Here is an 11,454-nt window from a genome sequence, read left to right on the forward strand (position 1 = left end):
GAAGACAGAATGATTGGAAAAAAATAGACCTTGAAGTCATACTAGCAAGGGTACTATTATGGGGGCTGTTATGCCCCATGCTTCATCTTACAGTTCACTGAAGGGAGATTGGAAAGGATGTCTTATCGTTGTGTATGACTCAGGAACTAGGTTCACAGGCTTTTCAAGTTGTTTGTGCCAAAGAGACAAGAGACTTATCAGGAGGAACAAGTGGGCTACTGTGAAGTACAAATGACTTGATCCTGCCCTTGCTGAAGTGAATGGCACAACTTGGTATTGTCTGTAATAAGGGTGAGAGCAGGCTGTGAGGCTCTTGCAAACCCTACCCTAATTAACTAACTGCTGCCCTAATGTTTCCCAGGAGCTCGGGGTGATGCTCTGTTGTGTGCTGCGGGAGCCCACTTGGTCCTAAGGCTTTGCAAATCCTGTTCGAGACCTCTTGAGAGGTGAGTTAAAAACATGGATTTAAAAAATTAAAAAAGCCTTTTTTTGCTTTGGGAGCCCTGAGAGCCTTGTGGTAAGGAGGCTGCTTCTTGCTTTGTGCTGGAGGCTCTGCTGAGGCAGAGGAGAGTCTCAGCATCATTTTGCTGTGGGCTGATGTGGGCCAATCTGTCCTCCTGTCTGTTTGCCATGAATATCTTTTCCCCCTGTGCCTGGGAACAAGGGTGCTGTTCTCATGGGGAAGGGCCAGGCTTTGAGCTGGAAAGGGGTGTAGCACCCTTAAATTTTTCTACTGGGGGTGAAAACTTCAGTTCCTCAGAGCCAGGAGCCAAGTGAGTGGTGAGTGAACTTCAGGCAATTAAGGCTCGAGGGCATCTGCCTGGATGGGTGTGGGATGCATGTTTGGGAGATGCAGCAGTGTGCACCAGCAGTCAGTCCCATGTGCTGGGCTGAAGGTGTGTGGAGTTGCTCCACCTTCAGATGTGTGTCCCACCTGGCCAGGCACATTACATGGCCTGCTCTGCACATGCAGGTCACCTGTGTGGGGCTGGAGATCATCCCCCTTGTCTGCAGGAGGCTCTTCTCGGATAGCTGGGGGAACAGGGACAGCAGTGGTGTGGGACATGGGATTCACTGTGGAGGATGGCAAATAGTATGTTTTGTGGGGTGTTTTGCAACCCTAGCACTAGCTAGGGAGCTCCTTTGCTCTTGGTCTGGGCCTCTAGATCTATGCTTTGAGATAGTACTAACTTGCAGGAAAATTCGAGCCTATGTGTCAAACGAGCAAGACTTCCTAAACTACTGACCCTGTAAGAGTGGCCTGGAGGGTATGGGCTTCTGATTGACACTTGACTAGCAATGATCTTTCTGGCCATGTAGGATAACCTTGCTGGAAGCACATATGGGTGGGGAGTTAATCTGCCTCTTCCACATGAGGGATGGATGGATGTTTTATTGCTGTCTTTCAGGGAGTGGAGATTGTAATAAAAGCCACTGTCCCTAAGCAGGATACCGTATTTCTCTCTGTGTGTCGCTATTTATTTTGATGGTGTTTCAGTAACTATGAAATGCCAGGTACTCTTTCAAAATAATGGTTTCTTTAATTATTTATACCTTAAGGATCAAAGAAGGTTTTGTTTTGCCTAGTTACGGCAACAGCTGGATGAGTCAGAAGAACAATTGCCAGTGCCATCGGAGGAACCTTGATATTTCTAACAGGAAGTTTATAATTAAACTGAATCACCATCATGTCATTTGTGGTACCCAGACCCATGTGCCCGAAAGATATTATTAGCCTTGTCTTGCATTACAGGGCTGTGGCTCCCGCCACAGAATTGAAGGTTGCTAACGCTTGGTTTTGTCATTAGTTCTGCTAGTGGTGCTGATGCCTTGGTGTATAGGACTTGAGGTTTGGAAGCAGCAGGTCAGTGCTGAAGTGTGTGTATGGTGGTATGTGTCCTTAGCTGGGGTTTCAGTGTGACTACAGCCTCGCTGTATGATACTTCGGGTACAGATTCCTGAAAGGGTGGATTGTTGTTCTTTCTTGGAAGCCCATAAGAAACCCTCCCACCCCCCTGGTATCTTCTAGACCTTTTCTCAAAATCAGGCACTTGTTGCTAAGGCTTCCCGTACTGTCTGCAGGAAGAGTCATTTCCCACAAGGCAGCCACATTTCCTTGGTGTTGATCTTAATAAGGACAAGTATATGACAAATAACGTTGCCCTTAAAGCTTAATGAATAATTTCTCCAGACAGTTGTTAATTATCACATAAAGCTGCTGCCCTCAGTCTTCATTGACATGGTACAGAAGATGTGTATTTTTAAATACTAGACTGTCGAAGGGATATTTATTCATCTCTGGCAAAGAGCTGCTGGCATGGAGCAGGCATGTGGCAGCATGACAAGCAAGTGCCACATGTGAGTTGTCCTGTGATTAGTTTCATCTAAGTTTCCATGCCTATGGCAGAGAAATTTGTATCTGGGCTGCTAACTCCAGGCTCCCATTAGAGTTGATGAAGGGGAAGGGGCAACTCATCTGACCCATGTCAGACACCAGCTTCCAGAGGGACGGAAGGTGCCTGACAAGTGCTTGTTTCTTTCCATGAATGGCACAGGCAGTCTTGGTGATTAACTCCTGTTTTGGCATTTACATCTGGTCAGATGAATTCCAGCTTTACAGAGCTAGAATCACATCATGTCCCTGATGCATCTGAAGCTTGTGGGCTTTGTAAATGGGATTCTCAGTGCTGCCTGGCTGCTGGTCGCTCGCATCATGCTGGGGTCCAGCCTGTCCTCCTGTTTCCTCTTTTGTGCCTCACGCAACCTTTTCCAGACCTTTGCTGAGCGGGCACTCTGTTTGCTGCTTAATCCCCGGGGTTATGTGATTGCTAAAGAGTGAACCCAAGGACGGCGGCTTACACTAATACGCTGGACGGTGAGCGGCAGGCAGGAACAGTGCAAGCCCCTACAGCCAAATCCAGCTCTGCCCATCTGTCAGAGCGGCTCTCCTGCTTGCAGGCTATCGTTGAGTTTTGAAAGGCTGCCTGTTGTCCTGGGCTGGGAGCTGCTGCAGCCTGGTTTCAGCAAGGGTAAATAGAGAAGCATAGAGAAAAGCATTCATGCGACAGCCATTTGAATAGGAACAAGAGCATCATAATACCTACTGAAACCCACAGTCATATACAGGCTCCTCGCATCGCTTCACCTGTCAAGTTCATGAGTGCCTGTCTCCTGAATTTTCCTCTTTTGTTGCTGATCTCATCTGTTATGCTTTTTGTTTTGTGTTTTTATTTCCTCATTGTGTGACCTGTTTTCCTTCTGTCTCTCCCCTGCGCTTGCTCCCTCCTACCTTGCCCTGATGTTCTGCTTGACGTGGCATCAAGGCAGCTGAAATGAAGAGTGCAAGCAGTGTGCTGTTCATGTTGATTTTTTTTTGATGCTTGCGCCTGCGAAGTGTGGCTGAAAGATGAGAAGAAAGGGGTGTTGGAGCATCTCTGCCCAAGTGGGTGCAGGCAGTCCTGAGCTCGCATGGAGCTGATCCTCAAGCTGTGTCTGCATTCATGTGGGCTGGTACCTGAGCTGTGCAGCAGGCCCTTTCAGCACAGAAACCACCTATAGGAACTATAGTGCTCTGAAGAAAAACCTTTCTCCTGCAAGAGCATATGAGGCAGACCAAAATTTAGGTCATGCTTAATCTGTATCAAAGATTAACTTGTTGAATGGATCTTCCTAAGTATATCATGGATGTGAGGAGCATGTAATAAAATCATATGAAAGCACTAGGTATTATGGATAGTCATAAATAATTTGTTTACATGTTAGCTTATGTATTTATGACATACATAAACATCTATGTATTTGTGTTCATTATTAAACCTTTATGTGAAGACTCTGAACAGAACCTTCATATAAATATTCGTGCAGTCTAACAGTGGCCTGCTGCTTACAAAAAAATGTATTTTTTGTGCTTTCCTGCACTAACGATGATGTACTATCATTCTCTGCTTTTGTTGTTTTTTTATTCTTCACTCCTATGACAAGACCTCAAACGGAGAATTCCCTCTGTTCCTTGGCTGTTAATGTATTTGACAGGTCCTTGGAGGAAAGAAATTCTGAAACTTGTGATATTTTTTTTTTTCCTTCCACTGATAGGACCAGTGATGAGGACAAAGACTGCCCCTCTGATCCCATCTGCTCCTCAGAGATACACCCTCTTCCAAAACGGGCTTCCTTTCTGCTGCACTTCAGAGTTAGACCTGAGACAACTGGGGACCATTCATTAGCCAGCTCTGTGTTTGCAGAGATGCCCAGGCTTGCCCGGGGCTGTGGGACAGCATCTTCCAAGGAGTGTTGCAGGTGGAGCCTGGGCTGTTTGGGAAATGTTGTTCTGGGCAGCCTGATGTGTGGAGAGAGCAGCAATTTGCTGACAATGTTGAGGATCTAAAATGTAAGATGCAGCAAATTTATTATCAGGCTGTTCCTTGCAACAACATTTTTGCAGGGTGAAGAGATGAAGCAGTTGATTAGATCTGTGAAGAAACAGAATGGTGATGCACAGCCTTCCCTAGGGTGGGAGTTAGAAAACCAATCAAGCACATCTTTTCTGTCTTGCAAAATTATGTGCTTCCCTCAGATTAAAGGACCAAGCTGGCCTGGCTGTGTTCTGCTATAGCTGCTTGGCAACATCAGAGTGCCTGGTGTAAGGGAAAACCCTTCCTGCTCAGTTCAGTCTGCTGAAAAAGCTGTTTGTAATCAGCAAAAGGGGCTAGAAATGACTTCCCATCACCCATGTTTTATCCATCTGCTACAAAGCAGCCAGAGGCTAACCCCTGCTGGAGCTGGCCCTTAGCCTGAGCCTAAAATCCCAGGGTATCCATCCTTCCTACCAGCCAGATTTCCTCTAGGCTTGCAGGGCTGGTTGCAACAGCAGTGAGCAGCTGGTCCCTGGCTCTGCTGGTCCCTGCATGAGGTGCTCCCGCTGACAGCTCTCATCATGGGGTGCAGGTGATGTGCTCCCCAGGGATTTTGTTCTATGCCTGTCAAACTTTTTCCCTCTTAGGTTCAATAATCGGGTGTTTGCTGGGTCAGGGAAGAGCCTCTCAATATGCATCCATACTTTAGTGCGAGGGTGGCCGGCTTGCAGCTTGCAAGCAATTTGAGTGTGTGGGGAGAGTGGGGGCTGCTGATGCTGGAGCTGCCGAATCCCCTGAAGGCAGCATGGCTTTGCTCAGCTGCTTCCAGCAACTGAGCGCCGTGGCCTTCAGGAGCTGGTGCCCCCTCTCATCCCTGCTCTTTGGCTTTCTAAGGCATGTGATGTCTATTTTGTGGCTTGGCTACCTGGAAGCAGAAGTTTTTTAGAGTGAGGGAAGCCAGCTGCTCCTGGTGAGTTGTTAAGAGCCTGGTGGAGGTCACCAGGTGACTGGAGCAGGGAAGTGATTGAGTGAGCCCAGCCCCGAGGGACCATGGAACCTTGGGTTAATTTAAGCAACCAAATTCAGATGCCAGCTCAAGTCCCTGAGGCAGCTGAAGGAATTGGAGCTGACTTTCCTGTGTTTCCAATGAAGCTTGCAGCTACTACTGCATAAGAGACTCTTCTTCCCTCACCTCTGGCTGGGAAAGGTGGGAATACTTAAGGTCTGTGTCCTCTTGCCCAGTGCCTGTCTTATTTAGAGCCTTCCATGTGTGTTCAGTCAGTGCTTCGTTATACCACTAGTGGCACTATCTTTGGAAAACCATGCTCAGGTAGGACATACAACATATTTTACATTACAGCAACTCTTCCCAGCTCTCTTGTAGCTAAGTCTTGCTGCTCGTCCTGCCTCCTCACCCCAGCAGGTGACCCCCTTGCAAAGCCCATCTGACACTGCAGTGGGAGAGAAAACAAAAGCTGAATTAATTATATGACTGTGCCAATTCTGTTGTGGTTATTGAAATGAACAGAAACACCTGGAATTAGGTGGAGCAGTCGATAAAAACCAAACAAAACTGAAGAATTACTAAAAATACTGAGTTGTTCTGGGGTGCTTTAGTAATGAGATTAACAGTGAAATTAAGAGCTGAAAGGCAAGTCAGCCTGGAAGACAAATATCTCATGATCTTCCTCTATATTTTACTGAGTTTGCCTTTGAGACTTGCATGGAAGAGAGCTACAGCAAATGAAATATGCAGAATATAAACAAACACAGGTCATGTTTTATTCAGTTTAAGGAGAGACAAGATTTAAATTACACGGGCTTGGATTCTGAATCTGAACCTGGGAGCTGCAGATTCCAAGGATGGTGTAATTTAATGCTGTATCATCATTTAATGATACTTAAGCTCTTGCAGTCCACAGGAAGTATTTTTTAACTGTGTTGCAGGGGTAATTTAATTCAGATTATCCAAGTCATCTTCATCAACATAAGGTCAAATCCTAAGGTGGGGAAACCTAAATATTTTGGTCATTATGGAAAGACGTAGATTGAAAAAAAAAAAAATTGTTTTTGAATGTGTAAGGTTTAGCAGTTACTTCAAGTGTGAGTGGTCTGATAAAGCCTTAACAGTAAGAAAAGTTTTTTGTTTAAGTATATAAATATGATGATTTTGTTGAAGTATGGTTTCTAGCAATGCAATTTCAATTTTAGCAGCTACCTCTTAATGATTGCTTTTCATTCCAGCATTTTTCCTTCGGACGCTCACTTACTTCCCTGTGTAATGCTCCAGGGCTTGCTAAATTCATCGAGGCTTTGTGATGATCCGGGGAGTTCCTCATGTTGCACTTGATCAAGGAACACAGTAGCATGGTTCATGTCCATATATCGCTCTTAGGTTTTTACTCACTTCTTCACATGGAGGTGGTGTGCTGGAGGAATTGATTGCCTTCCAGCTGAAACTGGTGGCCAAGCTCCTGCTAGCCTATTCAGACACGTGAGCTTTCATGCGTAATGGTGTGGTGCAGCTAGAATGGCTCTTTTGATTCCTAGCCTGGTTGTATCCACTTACAACTTTGCTGATGGAGAAACGTCTCCACTATCCACCTAAAGTCATGCTTTGACTTATGCCTCTGAGTCTGAAACACTCTATGCCAGCCTTTCTCCTCCTGTATTCCTCCCAGCAGGCAAGGGTAGTATTAATCTTTCAGTCCTCTTGTTTTTGAGACTGTACTGTTCTCGCTAGCGAAGTTTCCACCTGTGGTTTTGGTGGCTGCTATTAGTCTTTCTCACAGTCTTCCTTAAAACCCTTGTGCCCGTGTGTACCAGTGAGCAGATGTGTTTCTTCTGGAGAGTCTGCATTACGCTTAGGACTCATCTGCGTGGCAGGGACTTTTGTAGTAACAACTCTATAAGAAGTGGCAGGCCGCAGCTACATCCCAAACAGCCAGTTACCGTTTCATCGTTTTAGTTTCGCATGCTCTAGGCTGCTTTCAGAGTACCCACCACCAGTGCTGAGTGTGCACCACACAGTCCTCTGAGCTGCCACTGGGATGTGTACACCATGGGGCTGTGACCCCCCCATAGCCTGGTTGGATATCTGGAGAGTGAGTTTCTAAAGATGCCATGACCTTCTTCTGGCCTTTCCATGGTTGATGATGACTTAAATTAAAAGTCTGACCTGATCTGGGGAGACCAGGTGCCTCTCCTTGTTGCGGCTCTGGTCAGGGGACATACCAGGTGATCAGATATTTACCTGTAAGCTGTGTAACTGAAGTGCTGTGGTTTCTGCAGCAGCAGGAAATATGAGTAAAGCTTCCTCCTCTTCAGACCCATCAAGCTTTGTGTGCTGAGAGTGAGCTCCTTCCACATAATTTCTCTGGGAGGTTTTTTGCTCATACACTGTGTATTGGTGCCATCCTCACCTCCCCATCACTCTGGGACCTCACGTGTTGGACATGGCTCTGACCAGCAGTGAATGGTGGATGTGGCTGAGGAGTGGGCTGCAGGATTGTGCTGCTGGTGGGGGATGCTGGGTCCGTGCCAGCCACAGCCCTTCATGCAGACAAGGTCTCTGACATGGCTGGACTGGTGGGTGCATAATTCTCCTCTTCCAGGCTTTATGAACTTCCTTTGCTTTCAAGAGAAACTCAGATCCTGATTATGTATGCTGGAATTCAGACAGGTACACTCAGAGTTGTCACTGCTGGCTGCAGGGAAGAAACCATATCCTTGATAAATAAAAAGAGGGAAAAAAAAGATGAAAAAAAGAATGAAAAGAACACATACACAACTCCACTAGTTTGGATTAAAACCCAGCCAAAGGACTTTTGCTCTTTGTTTGAATGACTTGCTCGAATGACTTGGCAGGGCAGGGGAAGAAACAGTTACTCTAATGCTGTTCTGAAATGTCACTCCTGGCAGTTCAAATACCACATTGCACTAAGGCTTGTAAATCACATGTAATTTCCTAATTAAAAAATGATGAGCATAATTGGGTCTTTCACTGCTGCGGCAGAACCTTGCACAGACAGGCGTGCTCCCAGGGTTTCACAGTTGCTGGGATGTAATCCGCCACGTCTACCTCCTGCTTTCCTTCTTGGAGCTAGACTCATCGAGGAAAGAGGTTAAGCACTTGACCAATTTTCATTGCTGGCAAGGGGATGTTGCATGACTGATTGTAAAGAAAAAGCCTAGGAAAGCATACTTGTAAAGAGAAAGCCAAGGAAAGCATATTTTCTCTGTGCTAAATCATAATTTTGAATGGAAGTCCAGACATAAGCTACTGCTATAGTAGAGTGCTGAAGAAACTGGTGGGCTTTCTGGTTCTTGGTCTCTTTGGAGACATTGCACCTGTATCATTTGCTTTAGTGTAGCCTTGAATTTCATAGTACCAGTTACAAAATGTCTTTCTGGACGTGTCTGTCCTGGAAAATTTTAGAAGTGTATTTTCTGCTTCGGTGCAACTATCTTCAGCAGGAAAGAAATTGCATCGTGTAGACAGCATATGCAGAAGAGTGCTTACAAATTCTACGGCAGAGGTTAGGCATTTTTGGTTTAGGCCCATGGTAGGCATTTCAAATAAAATAACAGTGACTGTTTTGCTAGCTCTGGTTGTATTTTTTGGTCTCCTTCACTAATTAGAGTGCTGCTTTAGCTATCTTGCTGTGAATAGCAAGCCACTTGGGGAAGAATTAATATTGACAAGAGCTGTCAGATAGATATTTGAGATGTTTTTGGGGGTTCAACAAGGTAAAAGGGTTTGTGGACCAAGCACAGCACAAGTAGCTGGAGCCTCCCACGGAGACTGCCTGCTGCCCACCCTCTGGGACGTCTGCAGCTCAGAGCTTCACATGCTGCCATGATGGCACTTAGTCAAGCTGAGCTTTCCCTCCAGTGCTGTTGGCTTCTTTCTGCTCATATTCCTTTTTCAGGTGGTTTAATTTCTCAATGAATAAGTAAGTGAGTGTGCTAGCAAGGTCAGGTTGGTTTGGTCACAGCTGGTGTTGAGAAACTGGCCAGTGGCTCTCCTTAACAACCTGCAGCCTAACAGGCAAAAGGAGCATCTCTTCCAGGTCCCTTGGATGTTCTTCCCAAGTGTGTGCGTCACAGTCCTGGTCAGCAGGGCAAAGCCCATCCTCATGTGGTCCTGAGTACGTTTCAGAGCATAATGAGAGCTGCTCAGTCTTTGGATATCCTAATGGAGAGGGTGATTCAAAGCAGGCATGGGTTTGTTTTCCTCCAGACCTGGGGGCCAGGGCCCCATTCTCGACCTGGATGCAGCCAGAGAGGCCAGGCCTCCAAAGGGACCTGCAGAAGTCAGGCCATCCCTTGTCCCAAGGCAGAGTAGACTTTGCCTGAATTACCTTACCTTTACTTACATTCACTAAAGACATTACACCTACCCCCAGGCAACCTGCTCCAGATCTTCACTATCCTTACCGTTAAAAAAACCCTTCCTCTTGTCTACCCTAAGTCTCCTTCTGATTTAAACCTTTTGGTTTTGCTGCCAGAAAGGACAACTAGTCTTTTCTGCTTGGTAGCTACTTTTTATATCTTTAAAGGGAATTATCAAGGTTGGTCTCCTGGGGTGTCTCTTCAGTTGGTACACATCTGAAACACATGCCCAAGGCTACACTTGGTTTTCCTGATGAGATCTTAGAGCTGTTGATTCCTGGGTGGTACTTACCGCCAGCCCTTCCAGATGTTGTAGGATGTTTGTTCATTCTGCGTGGCGTGGATGCATACAATGCTTGCGGGGCATTGCTGACTTGTGATTTGTGGTGATGCCCTGATCCTTTTCTATTAACTTGTTGCTTTACCATCTCCTTCTCATCGTGTATTTTTCCACCGTCCTTTTGAATTGCATCCAATTTGCTTTCAGCTTGACTTTAGTTTTTTTTTCTTGCTTTGCTTTCTTCTCATCTAAAAATATAAGCTATATAGCCTGAAAATATATGGTTATACTTTATGTAAGGAAAGAATAACACTTTGCGTGTCACTCTTACCTTTCAACAGATCTAGATAACTGCCTGTCTTCTCTGAGGCTGCATGAAATTGCTGTTAACCACGTGGAATGTTCTATCAGAATGGTGCCAATTTCCTTCTGCAGCCTCTCAGAATAGTTGTGTTATAATACTGGTTAATTAAGTTGCACTTCTATTGCCCTTTTAACCAAGGGTACCATAACCTTGCTTTAAACTGAAAATTCACAAGGAAAGCTTACCCCTGTGTCCTGGCCTGGCAGGATCCCAGGTGGGGTGCTACTGTGATGTAGTGATACTGGGACCAGCGCTGCCCTGTGGGGCATGTGCCATAAATACTGCTCCGGTGGGGGAGATAAGTAAAGGGATGCTCAGCATGCACGGATCAACCTTGGGCTATGTATCATGCTGAGGGAGAAGTGTTGGCTCTGCAGACTCCTGCGTCTGTGCTTGAATTTCTGTGGTGATAAATACCTGTCTCACTAGGGAGCTGAGCTAAGCATCAGAGGTGTCTTCCCAGTGATGCAGTGGTTTATAGCACGTGCCATACTTTCCTGCTTTTCTGCTTTGGTAGATGTTCTTTTTTTTTTTTTAATGATTTACGTGTGCTGATGTGATGATTTGGGCTACCACAGCCCATAATGAGCTGTTTGCCACATAAATGTGTAGGAGCAGAGAAAGGTACGGACCAGCGGGCTGCACAGCCCATATGCCAGTGTCCATGCTGTGCAGTGTACAGACTTGCCAAGGGGCTGTGGTACCACTGCCAGCAAGGTGAGGGGCAGCAGACAAGCTGCTGGGGGATTTTTGGAGATGAAACCATTTTGACTGGGGCCTCATTGTCCCAGGGAGGGCACTAAGGCAGGTATGGATGTCTCTTGCAGGAGAGGACAGCAGCAGAAGCGCATGAAGAGATGGGCACTGAGCAGTGCAAGGAGCTGGGTGTCCTTGGTGGCTCCTTCTTTGATGTCTCTAGGCATTTAGCAGAGGGGACTGAATCCCTGGTGTCTCCTATATCATCAGTGGAGTGAGACAGGCAGAGTCTTCTGAGCAACAATCCAGAGACACCCCACGTCTGCTTTTGAGGCCAGTGTGCTTAGCACAGCCTCGGGAGGGGAGAG

The sequence above is a fragment of the Gymnogyps californianus genome, chromosome 3 (assembly GCF_018139145.2).
Source record: "Gymnogyps californianus isolate 813 chromosome 3, ASM1813914v2, whole genome shotgun sequence".
Taxonomy (NCBI): Eukaryota; Metazoa; Chordata; class Aves; order Accipitriformes; family Cathartidae; genus Gymnogyps; species Gymnogyps californianus.